Genomic DNA, 21,335 nt, shown 5'->3' with positions numbered 1-21,335 from the left:
CCTAGTAGCATATAAAATATATGTGAAAACATTTAAAGATTGTAAGCATTTTACATGAAAAGTTGATTATGTCTTTTCTGAGGATTCTATTTAAGTGTGTAAGTTCAAGCCTCTGGTTACTTAACCTCTAAAATGATGTTTCCTCACTTTGCTTAATGGGAATAATAGTACCCCAGAAATCTGCAATGAGGTATAAATGTGATGCTCAATAATTGTTAATCCCTCAATATTCTCTCCTTGTAAGATGTATCCTTATGAATGTGACTGATCAAAATATCAAATGCAAATTTTAGTACTGCTTCTATTTTATTAGCCCAGGTAATCTAAATTTAAATTTAAGCAAAGCAAGCATTATTTGAAGGAATTGTAATTCTGGTTATTTTATTGGCTCGTCAAGGTGTATCTAACTGAAGATGTCCTTAATGACTATTTTCCATTTGATGTTAGAGTTGATTGAGAGGTAGAAAAAATAATTAAGATGTAGAAAGCGAGCTGTCAGCTTTATTATTGATAGATCTACTGGCTTAGGTGCATGAGCAAATAACTTTGATATTCCACACATGAAATGGAATTATTCAGTCATAGATATAAGCAGACAATTTAAAGACTGTCCCACCTCTAGAAAACTCCTCAAGTAAATTTAGGGCACAGAGGGTGATACAAGGTATGTTTTTCCTTGTGGGCAGATGGCTTCCAATAAAAGAGAGATAAGATCAAGAATCTGAAACACATATAACCAATCATTTATCTCAAAATTTAATCTAGATTCAATACCTTACAGTAAAATATTCAATATCTTACAGTAAAAATCCCATCATATGTTTTTGTAGAAATTGATAAGATGATTTTAAAATATACAGAGAACACTGAAGGACTTAAAATCCCCCAGAAAACTTTGGATCAGAATAAAGTTCCATGTTTTCCCACCATATATATATATGGTGGCACCAGACATACGGTGTGTGTGTGTGTGTATATATATATATATATTTTTTTTATATATATACACACCATCCAAGAAAATGATCTTATGCATATCCCATTGTTTAATGTTGACAAAGAACAACAATCCAGAGTGGCATGTTAATGCCCTGGAAGACAACCACAGTGCATGTCCTTGGCACACTGAATCTTGAAAACTCTAAGAAGCAACACAATAGAAGAAGGAAGTTCAGAAAGGGGATAATCCTCAGTGTAATATGGGGCTTTATTGTCTTCTTCTTAAAGAGGCTGTAAAGATGTTGTTGTTTAGTCACCCAGCCATATTTGACTCTCTTTGCAACCCCATGGACTGCAGCATACCAGTCTCCTCTATCCATGAAATTTCCCAGGGAAGAATACTGGAGTGGGTTGCCATTTCCTTCTCCAGGGGATCTTCCTGACCCAGGGCTCAAACCTGCAGCTCCTGACGCATCTCCTGAATGGCAGGCAGATTCGTTACCACTAAACCATGGGGGAAGCACAGTGTGAGGATGATAAGCCTGCATTACATCCCCAGTTGAGAAATCAGGAATCATGATCTCAGAGAGGTTTTCTCAAAGTCACAGAGTTAGTGAGCGGATAGACATCATATGTTCAAAATGGTAGTTTTGGGGTTTTCTCATTTTCTCTCTGCAGTAAATGGTGTGGAAAGGCATGCCTCTCTATCATGGCAGGATTACTCGTATTCGTTACAGTTAACTACTTAAATGAAAAAAATAACTCAGCATTTTCTTGTCTAGCTGTTTCCTGGACTAAGACACACTACCTCATGTTTTATTTCCTTATAGGTGGTGGGCCTTCAGATGTTGCAAGTGACTATCTAAATATATGAATATTATGAGGACAGTCAACACAGTTGGAATGTTCCATGACACAGACCCAGTAACCACTCTCCGTCAGGAATGTTCCACATTTACAATCTTACTGTCCTTTATTTCTGAGCATGTGTCATTTAAAAATAGATGCTCATTAAGTCTGTGAAGACTCACCCTTCAAGTATTAAGGTCTCAGATATTCTTGGCACATATTGTTTTGGCGATGTACACAAGAGAGATGCTTGTTCCAGGCAGGGCAGCCAGTGGACCATTCTGGAAGGCTGGTTGCCCCCAGTGAGTGATCTGAGAGAAGGGGATTGGTGTCAGGAGCCTGCAGATAGGATTTATGATCCCAGGGAAATTGCGGTGCCTGCTGAAAGCCTTCAGAAGAGGAGCCAGTGCGGAGAGGTCGTTTTCACTTCTCATGCTCACTTGAGCCTGGTAAATTTGGAGAAGCGTGTTGCTAACTCTATTTTAAAGACAAGGAAACTGAACACCAGTGATATTACAGAGCTTACCCAGTCTCACAGAGATATCAGTGGCAGAGTTGGCATTTGAACCCATGTCTGCCTTAAGCTGAAGACAATGTCCTTCGTGGCTCCAACCCATGGCCTCCCCACTGTTGATGAATGCCGTGACCTCAGCAGTGTCCTGGGTATCAGTGCTCTGAATAGCATCATCAGTGTGAAGTGAAAACAACAACGACAACAACAACAAAAAAAACTGGATCAGTATCCAGGCATCTTTCATCTTGGTGTCTCAGGCAACATGTCTTCAAAGAAAACAGCCTTGAGAAGGAAGGAAACAGACGAGGCCCTGTCTCTGCTGCTAACTGTGATCTTGGGAAAGAAAGTCACTCCATGTCTCTGAGCTTTGATCATTTCATCTTCTGACATGGATCTCTTGACGTCACAAGGCTATTGTGAGTACTAAATAGAGTCTCAGATGTGGAGGGATGGTAAAAACATGGGATATGCTTGATTCATTCAGGACCATGACTCACAATAACTCAGAAAAATTGGGGGGTGGTGATGATCATTTCTCTGATCCCCACTCTGTGCTTTGTTCCCACTCTGTGATCACACTTCCTGCCCCATGGCTACCACATGGCTAGTGCTTTTAACCATACCCCCAGTTGATACATTGGAGTACAGGTAATCCAGCTTCCAGTGTCAGAAGCTGACAGATTAATTCTAGGATGTTAATAATTGACAACCCAAACCTCACCAGTGCTTGTACATTGAATTCTTCTAAAACAGGGATTCGTAATCCGAAGTCCCATTCATTCACAGGCTTCAGAGCCAATAAAGCATCTACAGTTGCACGAACAATTGTATATGTCCATATGTGACTTTTTCTGGGTAGTGGCTTGAGTTTCTGTCAGATACTTAAAAGTCTCAGTGAACCCAAATAGTTAAACATTTGTTCTAGCGTATATAGTTTCATGACCATGTGACAGTCACCTAAGTTAGAATCTCCATCACCTTCAGCTCTTGCTGCTCTGTCATAAGCAGTATCCAGTGTATCACTGAGTCCTACCTTGTGAATTCTCCAAAAGTGTAATTTTCCTCCAAGCTTACTTTAATCATTGAGACTTTCATCATCTGTCATCAGGACTACTGAAATATTTGAAATGGTCTTCCTGCCTCTACTCTTGGTACCTCTGAGTGATCTTCTGCAGTCTTGTCACATGGACCTTCCCAAAACACACATATAACCTGCTGCTGCTGCTGCTGCTAAGTCATGTCAGTCGTGTCCGACTCTGTGCGACCCCATAGACGGCAGCCCACCAGGCTCCCCTGTCCCTGGAGTTTTCCAGGCAAGAATATTGGAGTGGGTTGCCATTTCCTTCTCCAATTCATGAAAGTGAAAAGTGAAAGTGAAGTTGCTCAGTCGTGTCTGACTCTTCACGACCCCATGGACTGTAGCCTACCAGGCTCCTCCAGCCATGGGATTCTCCAGGCAAGAGTACTGGAGTGGGGTGCCATTGCCTTGTCCGAACCTGATGCTACTCTGCTTCTACTGGCTTCCTAACATCTGCAAGCCAACCTTCTTTATATTTCATGGCCTTCAAGACCCCTGACTGCCTGGTTCTAGTCTAGCATTTAAGTTGTGTGTGTGTGTGTGTTCAGTTGTGTCCAACTCTTTGTGACCCCATGGATGGTTGCAGAGAGACTCTGCCAGGCTCTTTTGTCCATGGAATTTTTCAGGCAAGAATACTGGAGTGGGATGCCATTTCCTCCTCTAGGGGATCTTCCTGACCCAGGGATAGAATCAGTGTCTCTTGCATCTCCTGAACTGGCATGAGGATTCTTTACCAGGATATATCTCCCAACTACCTTTTACGAACTCTATCAACTCTATAACAGGTGATTCCACACTGTTATATAGGATTGGCAAGAAAGTTCATTCGGGTTTCCCTATAACATTTTACAGAAAAACCTGAATGAGCTTTTTGGCCAATCCCAATATGATTTTGCTCTTTCCTCTGTCTGGAATACCCTTTACCTTATACAGTTAGCAAAGTACTTCTCAGTCTTCAGGGCCCAGTATTACAATGTCATGTCCATCATGAAGTCTTCTTATCTCCTGCTGGAAGAGTGAGTCATTCCTTCCTTCATATTCCAAATCTCATCTCTTACATGGTTGTTTCTACCAAATTATATTTCCTTAATTCTGTAGATTTCTCCTTCCCCTACCATATTCTGACCTTCACATTGTCAGAGGTGACCAGGATGAGCAAAGCTGGTCTTTGGTAATAAACAGTTCACAGTGTTACAGTTTCTAAGTAAAAGTTTGTTGAATAAAAAAATCAATAGTCTCAGAATTAATGTTGAAGAAGTAGGCAAACTGAAGACAACAGGAAGTGGGACCTGGGGTCAGTTTTTACTACACTTGACAAATCACATGTCACACTGGTTACTGCTTTGATTTGTAAAATGGGAGCAGAATGTCCATAATTGTGTATTGAAAATGATTGGGTCAGTGCATAGAGGCCTGTATATTGGAAAGGGTATTGAATTAGGAGTTAGGAACCTTCGATCTTAGTATCAGCCTGCTATCAACTCCTTATCTGGCTTTGGCCAAATTTTTTTGTGTGTGTCTAAGGGTCTCAGTGTTCTTAACAATATAATACTGAGCCAGAATGTCTCTCAGATCACTTCTAGCACTGAAATTTTATGATCCTAAGAAAATAAGCTATAACCCTACACTCTGGCCTGGTTTCCTGTGTTTCCCAAAGAGAAATGGAGATATGAAGACTACCACACCTCAGTGAAAAATGTATCTTTTAATTTGAGGATCTTCTCAGGTGACTCAGTGGTAAGAATCTGCTTGCCATGCAGGAGACCCTGGTTTGGTCTTTGGGTCGAGAAGATCCCCCTGGAGAAGGAAATGGCTACCCACTCCAGCATTCTTGCCTGGGAAATCCCACGGACAGTGGAACTTGGAGGGCTACAGTCCATGGGGTTGCAATGAGTCGGACACAACTTAGTGACTAAACAGCATCAGCAGGAGGCAGTGGGGGGGAACATCTTGGTGGGGTTGGTCTGGGGTACTGTCAGTTCAGTTCAGTGGCTCAGTCATGTCTGACTCTTTGCTGCCCCATGGACTGCAGCATGCCAGACTTCCCTGTCCATCACCAACTCCTGGAGCTTGCTCAAACTCATGTCCATTGAGTCGGTGATGTCATCCAATCATCCTATCCTCTGTCATCCCCTTCTCCTCTTGCCTTTAATCCTTCCCAGCATCAGGGTCTTTCCCAATGAGTCAGTTCTTCACATCAGGTGGGCAAAGTATTGGAGTTTCAGCATCAGTCTTTCCAATGAATGTTAGGACTGATTTCCTTTAGGATTAATTGATTTGATCTCCTTGCAGTCCAAGGACTGCACCACAAGTCCAACACCACAAGATATCTCAATTGTGTGAAACCCTGACATTAGTGTCTAATTTCCCATAAAAGCTTTTATGAGTCTCTTTTGAGTCAAAGATCCCCAGTAAGACCATCTAGAATTATGACTCAGGCTTGGTAAATTAATAGGAGGGTCAAGAGGACCAAGAACTATGGCAGGAATCAAGATCTTAAATCTGGACCACACTCCAAATCTGGCCGGGGTCCTTGGAACATATAAGCATGAATCACAGGTCCTCTTAAAGAGACTGGGTGGGGTGAAATAGTAATATTTATCTATGTGTTCCAGGATATTTCTTTCATGATGATAAAAATTCTAGTATTAATGGATTAGTAGAATCCCATGGACAGAGGAGCCTGGCAGGGCTGTAGTCCATGGGGTCATAAAGAGTGGGATCTGATTGAGGGACTGACACTTTGACTTTCACAAAAGGATACTAGACCTATTTCAACTGTGTCAGCTCTCTTTGGGTGATCATGTAATCTCTGAATCTTTGACACAGCCTTGAAGAGCCAACAAAGAAACAAACAGAAAATCTCTTAGGTGGCGCAAATGCATATTAACACTTTTGTTTTAAAATAATTTGGTTTATTTTTGGCTGTGCTGGGTCTTCATTGCTGCCTGGGCTTTTCTCTAGTCACGGTATGTGGCCTTCTCATTGCGGTGGATACTCTGGTTGTGGAGGTCCGGCTCTGGGGTGTGCAAGCGTCAGTGGCTATGGCTCCCGGGCTCCAGAGCATAGTCTTGGTAGTTGAGGCACAGGGGCTTAGTTGCTCCACAGCATGTGGGATCTTGCTGGATCAGGGATTGAACCTGTGTCTCCTGCATTGGCTGGTGGATTCTTTACCACTGAGCCGCCCAGGAAGCACTACTGATGGTATTTTAAAAAGTAGTTTGGTGTGCAGAAGCTTTTAAGGTTAATTAGGTCCCATTTGTTTATTTTTGTTTTTATTTCCAATATTCTGGGAGGTGGGTCATAGAGGAAAAATGGGCCAAAGAACTAAATAGACATTTCTCCAAAGAAGACATACAGATGGCTAACAAACACATGAAAAGATGCTCAACATCACTCATTATCAGAGAAATGCAAATCAAAACCACTATCAGGTACCATTTCACACCAGTCAGAATGGCTGCGATCCAAAAGTCTACAAGCAATAAATGCTGGAGAGGGTGTGGAGAAAAGGGAACCCTCTTACGCTGTTGGTGGGAATACAAACTAGTACAGCCACTATGGAGAACGGTGTGGAGATTCCTTAAAAAACTGGAAATAGAACTGCCTTATGATCCAGCAATCCCACTGCTGGGCATACACACTGAGGAAACCAGAAGGGAAAGAGACACGTGTACCCCAATGTTCATCGCAGCACTGTTTATAATAGCCAGGACATGGAAGCAACCTAGATGTCCATCAGCAGATGAATGGCTAAGAAAGATGTGGTACATATACACAATGGAGTATTACTCAGCCATTAAAAAGAATACATTTGAAGCAGTTCTAATGAGGTGGATGAAACTGGAGCCTATTATACAGAGTGAAGTAAGCCAGAAGGAAAAACATAAATACAGTATACTAACGCATATATATGGAATTTAGAAAGATGGTAACAATAGCCCTGTTGTACGAGACAGCAAAAGAGACACTGATGTATAGAACAGTCTTATGGACTCTGTGGGAGAGGGAGAGGGTGGGGAGATTTGGGAGAATGGCATTGAAACATGTATAATATCATGTTTGAAATGAGCCGCCAGTCCAGGTTCGATGCACGATACTGGATGCTTGGGGCTGGTGCACTGGGACGACCCAGAGGGAGGGTATGGGGAGGGAGGAGGGAGGAGGGTTCAGGATGGGGAACACATGTATACCTGTGGCGGATTCATTTTGATATTTGGCAAAACTAATACAATTTTGTAAAGTTAAAAAAAAAAAGTAGTTTGATCTTTTAAACAGAATATAAATACTTAAAATGAGCTTGTCAGAGCTGTATTGTAATTCCAGCTTTGACACTTATTAATTGGTCATTTTAGCCAAGTCACCTACCCTCAGTGGGCTTCCAATTTCCTTGCATTGTGAAAGTCAAAATAATAATTTGAACCTTATTGTGAAAGGTAAAAAAAAACAAGTACCAAACACAGGGCTTGACGTATGGAAAGTTATCAATGAATATGTAAATGAGCTGTAAAAACAGTAGTAGAGGATTAAAAAAATGAGTCTTTATTGCATAAAAGAAGTAAGCCTCAACCTCATCTTCATATATATTAATCTAACTACTTTAGGTCGTAACCATTATTGCATGAGGTAATGAGATTCGGAAGGACACAGTTTCCATGGAAAATTCCACAGTCCTAATAACTTCAAAATTTTACAGCTTAAAATATGAAACCAGTTGGAATGGATGGAAAGTTCCTCAGAAATCTAGTATCTCTCTTTTTTTTTTCCCTTTTTGAATTTATTTACTTTAAACAAAGCACTAACTCTGTGCTGGGAATACTATTTCTGTCTCTCTCTATTTGAAGCATGATATGCTTTAGGAACTTTTTTGAATTTTAGTAGCTTTTTAATGTACAATTTTTTCTTTGATCTATTGTTTGTGGTGTCTAAAATGCTCATTTAATTCTGCCTGCCATGTATTATTATTTAAATGTTTCATGCTTTTATCTAATCATTTTGTTGTCTAATATTTCTTGAATAGTACAGAGTACTCTAAAGGGAAAAAAAGGTGAACTGTGAATGGATTGGCTATATCCTGGAGAAATATAAACATACACACTCTTCTGGTTTTCCCAGGTGATGCAGTGGTAAAGACTCCTCCTGTCAATGCAGGAGACACAGGAGATGCAAGTTCAATCCCTGGCTTGGGAAGATCCCCCAGAGAAGGAAATGGCAATCCACACCAGTATCCTTGCTTGGAAAATCCCGTGGACAGGGGAGCCTGGTGGGCTTGCCGTCCATTGGGTCTCAAAGAGTTGGATACAACTTAGTGCCTGAACATGTACACACACAGACTTCTATGTGCAACAAACAAAATATTTAAATGCAATTTCAGGATTTAATAGCTCTGAAGCCATTCATGCACTTAAAGACCACTGCTAAGAATTCCGTTCTAGATGATGACTTTTGTCTAGAAATTCACACTTCCCCATCCTCCACACTCTGCTTTGAAGCCCACCTAAAATGAAATGTGATCTTCCAAATCTATGTAAAAAGGGCACTTGTTTTTTACTTATCAGTCAATGTCAACATTATCTACACATATTCCCTGCTATTAATTTGAGAGACATTAATTTTGGGCCCAATACTAATGAATAATTTCTTTAGTAAAGGAGGGAAATATTCAAAGTTTGAAATGACCATGATTTTAGAGGTGTTTTGTTTTTTTCACAAATTCTCGTATTATTAATAATAACAACAGTAATAATTTGTGTAGTGGGTTTCAGTTTTCAGAGCTTTTGTCTCTGATTTATTCCACTCTCAACAACCTTGTGAGGTGGTAAGAGTGGACATTTGTTGATTTATGACTGTCCAGCATCCATTAATTTGAGGGACCTAAGTAGCCCCCACTTTGTACAATTTCAGTGGGACTATTAATCAATGTCCGCTGCCCTCCTAATAGAGGACTGGAGGCCCCTGGAGGCGGTGTGTTCTCTTCCCTTGAGATTCTTTCTCTCACTATTTCAAAGCAGCCAATGGATTTGTAATCTACACTTAGTCGATTAGAGTCTTTCTCCCTCAAGTTTGCATGTTGTATCAAGTGACTCACAGCAGGAGTTGGGGGTGGGGAATGGTCCGGCTCTCATTTCAGGTGTGCGCTCTGCTGAGTTGGTAGGATGCTCTTGTTACCTTGATCCTATACTGATTTTCATTCCGATTTTTGCCTCATTCCTGAGGCTGGATACAAGCCTATCAATTTACTGTGTGACATCTTTGACAACATTCCAATACATTCCCTTTTTAAGTTTACTAGATTTAGCCTGAGTTGCCACCAGGAAAGAACTGAAACAATGGAGAAAACACAGCAGATTAAAAAAAAAAATCTCCATATTACATACAAGAATGTAGAGTTGCAATTAAATCGTAGAAAGTGAAGCCAGACCTTTAAGATTTTAAGACTATGTCTTAATTTAAGACTCATACTGTTCTACAATTTTTCTTGCACTTTTGGTAGCTCCTTGGTTTTTTGTTTGTTTGCTTATATGTGTGTATATATATGTGTGTGTATATACACATATATGTCTGTATATACACATTTATGTGTATATATGTATATATTATGTGTATATACATATATTATGTGTACACATTTATGTGTATCTATGTGTATGTATTTATGTGTATGCATATATATACACACACATATATGTGTATATATATGTGTGTGTGTGTCTGTGTATGTCTGTAGGTGTTCTCAGTTGCTTCAGTCATGCCCAACTCTTTGAAACCCAGAGGAGCCTGCCAGACTCCTCTGTCCATAGGATTCTCCAGGCAAGCATACTGGAGTGGGTTGCCATGCCCTCCTCCAGGGGAACTTTTGTATATGTACATGTACACACACACACACACACACACACACACACGGGCTTCCCAGGTGGTTCAGACAGTAAAGAATCTGCCTGCCAATGCAGGAGACCAAAGTTTGACCCCTGGGTCGGGAAGATTCTCTGGAGGGAGGGCATGGCAACCCACTCCAGTATTCTTTGTTTTTTAAATAATTTATTAATTTTTTAATTGAAGGATAATTGCTTTACAGAATTTTGTTGTTTTCTGTCAAAACCTCAACATAAATCAGCCATAGGTATACATATGTCCTCTCCCTTTGGAAACTCCTTCCTATCTCCCTCCCCATCCCACCCCTCTAGGTTGATATAGAGCCCCTGTTTGAGTTTTCTCAGCCATGCAGCAAATTCCTGTTGGCTATCTGTTTTACATATGGTAATGTAAGTTTGCATGTCGCTCTTTTCGTACATCTCACCATCTCCTCCCCTCTTGCCATGTCCATAAGTCTGTTCTCTATGTTTTTCCATTGCTCCCTGTTAATAAATTCTTCAGTACCATTTTTCTAGATTCTGTATGTATGCACTAGAATATGATACTTATGTTCCTCTTTCTGACTTACTTCACTTTGTATAACAGGCTCTAGATTCATCCAACTCATTAGAACTGACTCAAAGGTCTTCCTTTTTATGGCTGAGTGGGAAATAGATGGGAAAACAGTGGAAACAGTGTCAGACTTTATTTTTGGGGGCTCCAAAATCACTGCAGATGGTGACTGCAGCCATGAAATTAAAAGACGCTTACTCCTTGGAAGGAAAGTTATGACCAACCTAGATAGCATATTCAAAAGCAGAGACGTTACTTTGCCAACAAAGGTCCATCTAGTCAAGGCTATGGTTTTTCCTGTGGTCATGTATGGATATGAGAGTTGGGCTGTGAAGAAGGCTGAGCGCTGAAGAATTGATGCTTTTGAACTGTGGTGTTGGAGAAGACTCTTGAGAGTCCCTTGGACTGCAAGGAGATCCAACCAGTCCATTCTGAAGGAGATCAGCCCTGGGATTTCTTTGGAAGGAATGATGCTAAAGCTGAAACTCCAGTACTTTGGCCACCTCATGGGAAGAGTTGACTCATTGGAAAAGACTCTGATGCTGGGAGGGATTGTGGGCAGGAGGAGAAGGGGACGATAGAGGATGAGATGGCTGGATGGCATCACTGACTCGATGGACGTGAGTCTGAGTGAACTCCGGGAGTTGGTGATGGACAGGGAGGCCTGGTGTGCTGCGATTCATGGGGTCGCAAAGAGTCAGACACGACTAAGCGACTGAATTGAACTGAATATTCCATTGTGTATATATACCACAACTTCTTTATCCATCATCTGTAAATGGGCATCTAGGTTGCTTCCATGTGCTAGCTATTGTAAATAGTGCTTCATTGAACAATGGGATACATATGTCTTTTTCAATATTGGTTTCCTCAGGATATATGCCTAGGAGTGGGATTGCTGGGTCATATGGTCATTTTATTCCTGTTTTTTAAGGAATCTCCATACTGTCTTCCATGGTGGCTGTATCAATTTACATTCCTACCAACAGTGCAAGAGCATTCCCTTTTCTCCACACCCTCTCCAGCATTTATTGTTTGTATACTTTTTGATGATGGCCACTCTGACTGGTGTGAAGTGATATCTCATTGTAGTTTTTTTAAAATTTTATTTTATTTTTAAACTTTACATAATTGTATTAGTTTTGCCAAATATCAAAATGAATCCGCCACAGGTATACATGTGTTCCCCATCCTGAACCCTCCTCCCTCCTCCCTCCCCATACCATCCCTCTGGGTTGTCCCAGTGCACTAGCCCCAAGCATCCAGTATCATGCATCGAACCTGGACTGGCAACTTGTTTCATATATGATATTTTACATGTTTCAATGCCATTCTCCCAAATCTTCCCACCCTCTCCCTCTCCCACAGAGTCCATAAGACTGTTCTATACATCAGTGTCTCTTTTGCTGTCTCGTACACAGGGTTATTGTTACCATCTTTCTAAATTCCATATATATGCGTTAATATACTGTATTGGTGTTTTTCTTTCTGGCTTACTTCACTCTGTATAATAGGCTCCAGTTTCATCCACCTCATTAGAACTGCTTCAAATGTATTCTTTTTAATGGCTGAGTAATACTCCATTGTGTATATGTACCATAGCTTTCTTATCCATTCATCTGCTGATGGACATCTAGGTTGCTTCCATGTCCTGGCTATTATAAACAGTGCTGCGATGAACATTGGGGTACACGTGTCTCTTTCCCTTCTGGTTTCCTTGACAAAATTCAACATCCATTTATGATAAAAACTCTCCAGAAAGCAGGAACAGAAGGAACACACCTCAACATAATAAAAGCTATATATGACAAACCCACAGCAAACATTATCCTCAATGGTGAAAAATTGAAAGCATTTCCTCTAAAGTCAGGAACAAGAGAAGGGTGCCCACTTTCACCATTACTATTCAACATAGTTTTGGAAGTTTTGGCCACAACAATCAGAGCAGAAAAAGAAATAAAAGGAATCCAAATTGGAAAAGAAGAAGTAAAACTCTCACTGTTTGCAGATGACATGATCCTCTACATAGAAAACCCTAAAGACTCCACCAGAAAATTACTAGAACTAATCAATGCTATAGTAAAGTTGCAGGATATAAAATCAACACACAGAAATCCCTTGCATTCCTATACACTAATAATGAGAAAACAGAAAGAGAAATTAAGGAAACAATTCCACTCATTGTAGTTTTGATTTGCATTTCTCTAATAATGAGTGATGTTGAGCATCTTTCCATGTGTTTGTTAGCCATATGTATGTCTTCTTTGGAGAAATGTCTGTTTAGGTCTTTTCCTCACTTTTTTATTGGGGTGTTTGTTTTTCTGGTATTGACTTGTATGAACTGCTTGTATATTTTGGAAATTAATCCTTTGTTGTTTCATTTGCTATTATATTCTCCCATTCTGAGGGTTGTCTTTTCACCTTGCTTATAGTTTCCTTTACTGTGTAAAAGCTTTTAAGTTTAGTCAGGTCCCACTTGTTTACTTTTGTTTTTGTTTCCATTATTCTAGGAGGTGGGTCATAGGGGATATTGCTTTGATTTACATTATCAAGTGTTCTACCTATGTTTTCCTCTAAGAGTTTTATAGTTGCTGGTGTTATATTTATGTCTTTAATCCATTTTGAGTTTATCTTTATGTATGGTGTTAGAAAGTGTTCTAATTTCATTCTTTTACATGTAGCTGTCCAGTTTGCCCAGCAACATTTATTGAAGAGGCTGTCTTTGCCCCATTGTATATTCTTGCCTCTTTTGTCAAAGATAAGATACCCATAGGCATGGGATTATTTCTGGTCTTTCTATCTTGTTCCGTTGGTCTATATTTCTGTTTTTGTGACAGTACCATACTGTCTTGATGACTGTAGCTTTGTAGTATAGTCTAAAGTCAGGAAGGTTGATTCCTCCAGTTCCATTCTTCTTTCTCAAGACTGCTTTGGCTATTAATGGTTTTTTGTGTATCCATGTGAATTGTGAAATTTTTTTATTCTACTTCTGTGAAAAATGCCATTGGTAATTTGACACTCCAATATCTTGCCTGAAGATCCCCATGGACAGAGGAACCAGGAGGGCTATATTCCATGGGGCTGCAAAGAGTCAGGCACGACTGAACAACTAATATACATCAGTTCAGTTCAGTCACTCAGTCGTGTCTGACTCTTTGTGACCTCATGGACTTCAGCATGCCAGGCCTCCCTGTCCATCACCAACTCCAGGAGCTTACTCAAACTCATGTCCATTGAGTTGGTGATGCCATTGAACCATCTCATCCTCTGTCATCCCCTTCCCCTCCCACTTTCAATCTTTCTCAGCATCAGGGTCTTTTCCAATGAGTCAGTTCTTTGCATTAGGTGGCCAAAGTAATGAAGTTTCAGCTTCAGCATCAGTCCCTCCAATGAATATTCAGGACTTATTTCCTTTAGGATGGACTGGTTGGATCTCCTTGCAGTCCAAGGGACTCTCAAGAGTCTTCTCCAACACCACAGTTCAAAAGCACCAATTCTTTGGTGCTCAGCTTTCTTCACAGTCCAACTCTCACATCCATACATGACTACTGAAAAAACCATAGCTTTGACTAGATGCACTTTTGTTGGCAAAATAATGTCTCTGCTTTTTAGGTTGGTCATAGCTTTTCTTCCAAGGAGTAAGCATCTTTTAATTTCATGGCTGCAGTCACCATCTACAGTGATTTTGGTGCCCCCCAAAATAAAGTCTGTCACTGTTTCCATTGTATCCTCATCCAATATTTGCCATGAAGTGATGGGACCAGATGCCATGACCTTAGTTTTCTGAAAGTTTAGTTTTATACCAACTTTTTCACTCTCTTCTTTCACTTTCATCAAGAGGCTCTTTAGTTCTTCTTCACTTTCTGCCATAATGTTGGTGTCATCTGTGTATCTGAGGTTATTGATATTTCTCCCAGCAATCTTGATTCCAGCTTGTGCTTCATCCAGCTTGGCATTTTGCATGATCTTGTACTCTGCATATAAGTTAAATAAGCAGGGTGACAATGTATACCCTTCATGTATTCCTTTCACAATTTGGAACCAGTCTGTTGTTCCATGTCCAGTTCTAACTGTTGCTTCTTGACCTGCATACAGATTTCTCAGGAGGCAGGTAAGGTTGTCTGGCATTCCCATCTCTTGAAGAATTTTCATAGTTTGTTGTGATCCACACAGTCAGAGACTTTGGCATAATCAATAAAGCAGATGTAGATGTTTTTATGGAACTCTCTTGCTTTTCTGATGATCCAATGGATGCTGGCAATTTGATCTCTGGTTCCTCTGCCTTTTCTAAAACCAGCTTGAACATCTGGAAGTTCACAGTTTACATACTGTTGAAGCCTGGCTTGGAGAATTTTGAGCATTACTTTGCTAGTGTGTGAGATGAGCATTTGTGCGATAGTTTGAATATTCTTTGGCATTGCCTTTCTTTGGGATTGGAATGAACACTGACCTTTTCCAGTCCTGTAGCCACTGCTGAGTTTTCCAAATTTGCTGACATATTGAGTGCAGCACTTTCACAGCATCTTCCAGGATTTGAAATAGCTCAACTGGAATTCCATCACCTCCACTAGCTTTGTTTGTAGTGTTGCTTCCTAAGGCCCACTTGACTTTTCATTCTAGGATGTCTGACTCTAGGTGAGTGATCACAGCATTGTGGTTATCTGGGTCATGAAGATTTTTTTCTTATAGTTTTTCTGTACAAAACACACATACACATACATACATATATATATACACACACACACAGATACATATAGCACACATATAACACACACATATGTATATATATACACACACACACATGGGCTTCCTGGGTGGCTCAGTGGGAAAGAATCCACTTGCCAATGCAGGAGACTTGAGTTTAATCCCTCGGTTGGGAAGATCCCCTGTAGAAGGAAATGGCAACCCTCTCCAGTATTCTTCCAGGGAAGTCCCTTGGACAGTAGAGCCTGGCAGGCTGCAGTCCATGAGGTCTCAAAGAGTCAGACATGACTTAGTGACTAAAACAACAGCAAAAATATAAACACATACACAAAAATCATATATATATATACGTATGTGTGCATTTATGTGTGTGTGTATATATAATATATGTGTGTGTGTGTGTGTATAATTGTTTGAGTGTTCCTGGTGTGAAAGCAAGGATTGAATATAATTCTACCTTGAACTTTGTATTAGTGAAAGTTAACTTCAGCTGAATTAACAGAAAAATCCAAAATAAGAATATTTTAAAACAAGACCAAAGAAAGATCAGGAAGCAATAGTTAGAACTGGACGTGGAACAACAGACTTGTTCCAAATAGGAAAAGGAGTACGTCAAGGCTGTATATTGTCATCCTGCTTATTTAACTTCTATGCAGAGTACATTATGAGAAACGCTGGGCTGGAAGAAGCACAAGCTGGAATCAAGATTGCTGGGAGAAATATCAATAACCTCAGATATGCAGATGACACCACCCTTATGGCAGAAAGTGAAGAAGAACTAAAAAGCCTCTTGATGAAAGTGAAAGTGGAGAGTGAAAAAGTTGGCTTAAAGCTCAACATTCAGAAAACGAAGATCATGGCATCTGGTCCCATCGCTTCATGGGAAATAGATGGGAAAACAGTGGAAACTGTGTCAGACTTTATTTTTGGGGGCTCCAAAATCACTGCAGATGGTGACTGCAGCCATGAAATTAAAAGACACTTGTTACTTGGAAGAAAAGTTATGACCAACCTAGATAGCATATTCAAAAGCAGAGACATTACATTGCCTACAAAGGTCCGTCTAGTCAAGGCTATGGTTTTTCCAGTGGTCATGTATGGATGTGAGAGTTGGACTGTGAAGAAAGCTGAGTGCTGAAGAATTGATGCTTTTGAACTGTGGTGTTGGAGAAGACTCTTGAGAGTCCCTTGGACTGCAAGGAGATCCAACCAGTCCATTCTGAAGGAAATCAGCCCTGGGATTTCTTTGGAAGGAATGATGCTAAAGAAGAAACTCTAGTACTTTGGCCAGCTCACACGAAGAGTTGACTCGTTGGAAAAGACTCTGATGCTGGGAGGGATTGGGGGCAGGAGGAGAAGGGGACGACAGAGGATGAGATGGCTGGATGGCATCACCAACTCGATGGACGTGAGTCTGTGTAAACTCTGGGAGATGGTGATGGACAGGGAGGCCTGGCGTGCTGCGATTCATGGGGTCGCAAAGAGGCAGACACGACTCAGCGACTGAACTGAACTGAACTGAACTGAAGTGAAAACAAGACTACTCCCCTACTTTCTCACAGAAACTAAATTTAGAAGTCAGGACTGTTTTAGCATTTGTAAAAAGTTGTCAAACTGAGTCAAAACTTCTTCTATCTAACCCCTCAAATATCCCTAGGATGTGGCTCTTGTTCTCTTGACTACAGATGGCCTCTACATCATTTGTGTTCGCAGGCCTAGGGTCGAGGAGAGAATTGAGGGGGAACATGTGTATGTCCCTGTAAAAGACTTACTGGCTTGTGGACACGGGGGAAGGGAGAGGGTAGGACAAATTGAGAGAGTAGCACTGGAACATATACACTACCATATGTAAAACAGATAGCCAGTGGGAATCTGCTGTATGACTCGGGGAGTTCATCCAGCTGCTCTGTGACAACCTATAGGGGTGAGATGGGGTGGGAGGTAGGAGGGAGGTTCAAGAGAGAGGGGACAGATATATCTATGGCTGCTTCATGATGATGTATGGCAGAAACCAACAAACATTGTAAAGCAATTATCCTCCAATTAAAAATAAAGAAATTAAAAAAAATTACTGGCAGTACTGCTCAGCATCTGTGTTTATACTTCATTGGCCAGAACTCAGTCACATCATATTCCTAGCTACACAGGAGTCCTAGAGCATACCTTTTAAGCTGGAACAACAATTTGTGCATGCTCAGTTGTGTCTGACTCTTTGCCACCCCATGGATGGCAGTCCACCAGGCTCCTCAGTCCATGGGATTTTCCAGGCAAGAATACTGGAGTGGGTTGCCATTTCCTACTCGAGGGGATCTTCCCGACCCAGGGATCAAACCCACATCTCCTGTATCTTGTGCATTGGAACAACAATAGGCCCAGATAAAAATGAAGATTTTAAAAATTTAATTTTCTTTGATTGTGTATATAACATATTTTATAATTATATATAGTTTTGTAATAAATATGTACCCTGATGAATTTTCTCAAACTAAATACATTTCTGTAAGCAATGTCCAAGTAATTAAACAGAACATTGCTAAGTTACTTCAGTCGTGTCCAACTCTGTGCGACCCCATAGACGGCAGCCCACCAGGCTCCCCCATCCCTGGGATTCTCCAGGCAAGAATACTGGAATGGGTTGCCATTTCCTTCTCCAATGCATGAAAGCGAAAGGTGAAAGTGAAGTCGCTCAGTTGTGTCCGACTTAGTAACCCCATGGACTGTAGCCTATCAGGCTCCTCCATCCATGGGATTTTCCAGGCAAGAGTACTGGAGTGGGGTGCCATTGCCTTCTCAGAAACAGAACATTAGCAGCACCTATAATGAGAATTCTTTACATAAAGAAAGGAAGGGAATAGATACTTGTTGGCAACTGGTAGTCTCTGGCATAAACCCCAAACCACACTGAACCACAGTAATTTGCTGAGTATTTGATGTAAGCAACCACTTTTTTTTCTAACTGAATCACCATCCAATCAGTATTTTCTTTTTTTTTTCTAATTTCATTTTATTTTTAAACTTTACATAATTGTATTAGTTTTGCCAAATATCAAAATGAATCTGCCCCAATCAGTATTTTCATCACAACATCCCCAGTCACAAGCTCGTGACCAGCACAGAAAAGATGCTCAGTAAATTAAATATATGTTGCATAATTGATTGAATAAATGAACTTAAACTTCTGTCAGAGCTGTAATATTGAATTAACCAATTTGTACCTGAATTTACAGGAAATGTTTCATAAAATGTTTGAACTTGTACAGGAAGAGAAGGTGGAAAGTTACATCAAATTTGCTAATGGATAGTTCCTTGTGGTTATAGCTGAGAAATTAGCTACTAAGTTTCAGGCACTTAGCATTTTATGTGTATTCTTATTTAATTTGTACAGCAAGTTAGGTAGATTATGCACGCTAAAAACTGAGGCTCAGAGGGATGAACTTGCTGGTCCAAATTTATCTGATTAGTAGCATTTTCCTAAAATTTCTCTTCCTATGTCATTTCTCTATGTAAAAATTTTAAGTCTTTGTCTTTTTTTCTTCCTACAAAGACTCTTTAGGTTCATTTCATTTTTCTCTAATTTCCCCAAATACTCTATATTCTGAGTCTTTTAATCCACTCTTTCTAATCTCCATTTTACTTCTCCGTACACACACACAGTATCCCAATTTGCTTATTGACTTGTCCTTGGAGCCTCAGTTTATATGTCATTTCCTCTAGGAATTCCAGCCCGTCCCTCTGGGTCAATTTCCTCCCTTTGGTAGTCCCACATTGTGTCACCTCTTATCAGAGCATGTCTTAAGTTTCTTGTGATCCTAGCTTTATTGTTCCATAACTCCTGGGTAGTAAGCTTGAGAAGAAGACCGTAGCTTGTCCAGTGCTTTATACGCAAGTACAAAATAGACACTTAGAAATAACTGTCCAGTAAGTGAATGACTGAGTCAGTGGATGTGTGGATGGAGCGGTGGAGCTATGGTTCAAAGCCACTTTGAGGCAATCCCAAAACTTGTGTGTCTATCTAACCCAATGATATTCAGCATCACTTGAGAGCCCTTGTCAGCAAGAACAAGACCTGTCTTAGCATACAGAATCCAAGATGGGCTTTATCTTCCCCTGAACATTGTTCACCCACCTGGTTTTGCCATACAATGTGGCTCTTCTCTGTGCTATAAAACACATTCCTTCACACTGCATCTCTCATCTTGACACGAACGGTCATAAAATGTGTCTTTGTGTAACTTCTATCTTATGCTTGCTTTCCACTCATTCCACTAACAAGTTGATCCTTTTCAAGGCTCTAGAACTCTAATTGGTGAGACCTACCAGCTTTGGTGCCGGGTGTCACCAGAGAACACTGATTGCCTTGTCATTCCAAGTGCTGGTGACGTGGACATTGATGAGTGTGCTGTGGGGCAAAGACCATGGTGAGTCCGGGACAGCATAGCTGGTCCACTGAAGCATTTCCATCTTTAGCTCTTTGGATTCTGTGAGCTGCATCAGCGGGGGTTTGATTTGCTGTTAAGGGCAAGTGAACTCAATAAATAAGGATGGTTTTCCACTCTTATTGTTTCGTTTCCAGCGCAGCCCCAGTCCAGACATGGCAGAAGCCATTTATTGCGGATGCAAAGCTGTGACTGGGGCAGCTTGAACAGCCTGATATACGTGCTCCGTCTGGGCTTTTTATAGGGCAGCTGTTTCTCCGAGGATCAAGCTCAGGTATTGGGAGTGTGAATTATGAGTCCTAATCAACTTGGTCATGCTTTGTGGCCTGGGAAAAGCCAGAGTGGTTCCCTTTTATGATTTGAGAGTGTACTTTTTGCAGCCTGTGGAGCAATTAGCCAATCTTTGAAATGGATACCCCGTAAACGTGGCATGTCCTTGGAGAGCCACCACGACAGGTTACTCTGGGAGGGGAGGCTGTGAGGTGGTCCCATGACTGCTTTAGTGCTTGCTGAATGGCCTGCAAGCCGGGGGAAAACTGTTCACTGTAAGAGAAAGAAGAAAAGTCTTCCAGACAGATAGGCACATCAACACATCCGTGGCTGTCCCTCCCCCATGGAATCATCAAAGTGTCAACGAGATTCCACTAAAGGCTCCTAAGGGCTGTGCTGTTTACTTTATTCTGAAAGTTCTCCTATTTGTCTGATTGTAGCATTGATTTTGTCAGGACTGATATTGCGTTTGTGTAGAGGAGGTGAGGACCTCCAGAAAGGGTTAAGGAGTGTACATTTTAAAATATGTATTGAGATGAACTCATTTAATGTAAAATTAACCATTTTAAAGCAAGCAATTCATCAGTCCTTAGTATATTTACATTGTTCTGCAACCACCACAACTGTCTAGTTGCAGGATATTTTCATTACTCCCGAATGAAACTCTAAAGCCAGCAAGCAGTTCCTCCCCACCCTCCCTCTCCCAAGCCCCTGGCAACCTCCAAGCTGTGTCCTGTTTTTATGGACTTATCTATTCTGATTATTTCATATAGAAGAGGAATCATACAGTGTGACCTTCTGTGTCTGACTTCCTCCCTTGTACATATTTAAGGAAATTGTATTAATTTAGATGACTTCATATCAGGTGAAAAGATAACTTAGTTCCAGAGCTCTGGTTCTAGAAAACAGCAAATTATCTCTTATTTGATATGGGGACTGAAAATATGAAAAAACAAAACCCATTGAAAACAAAGTATTATTGTTCTTAATAAATAGAACCATTATCTATCCAATTTCCAAGCTTCAAACTTAGATGTTAGCTTTGATTCCTCCCTTTCCTTTATGTCCAACATCCATTTAACTACCAATTCTTCTTTATAAATTGTTAGAGATTCTTTAT

The 21,335-nt window shown here is 40.6% G+C and overlaps 1 protein-coding gene across 38 annotated transcripts in view; it reads left to right on the top strand.

Annotated features, from left to right (window-relative positions):
• The window catches only part of LOC147359668 (uncharacterized), a 587,603-nt gene that overhangs the window by 426,066 nt on the left and 140,202 nt on the right, over nucleotides 1-21,335 (top strand). For 6 of the 38 annotated variants that reach the window (XR_015140287.1, XR_015140288.1, XR_015140286.1 and 3 more), the window contains one exon: nucleotides 1,770-2,718. The exons of the other annotated variants lie outside the window; for them this stretch is intronic. The gene's annotated coding sequence lies outside the window, so the exon portion shown is untranslated. The remainder of the gene's footprint in view (nucleotides 1-1,769; nucleotides 2,719-21,335) is intronic. 38 annotated transcript variants of the gene reach the window in all.

The sequence above is a fragment of the Bos grunniens genome, chromosome 14 (assembly GCF_055505025.1).
Source record: "Bos grunniens cultivar Pamir isolate PY7600 chromosome 14, Bosgru_T2T1.0, whole genome shotgun sequence".
Lineage (NCBI taxonomy): Eukaryota > Metazoa > Chordata > Mammalia > Artiodactyla > Bovidae > Bos > Bos grunniens.
Note: the sequence above shows the minus strand (reverse complement) of the source record. Positions and strands in the feature narration are given on the sequence as shown.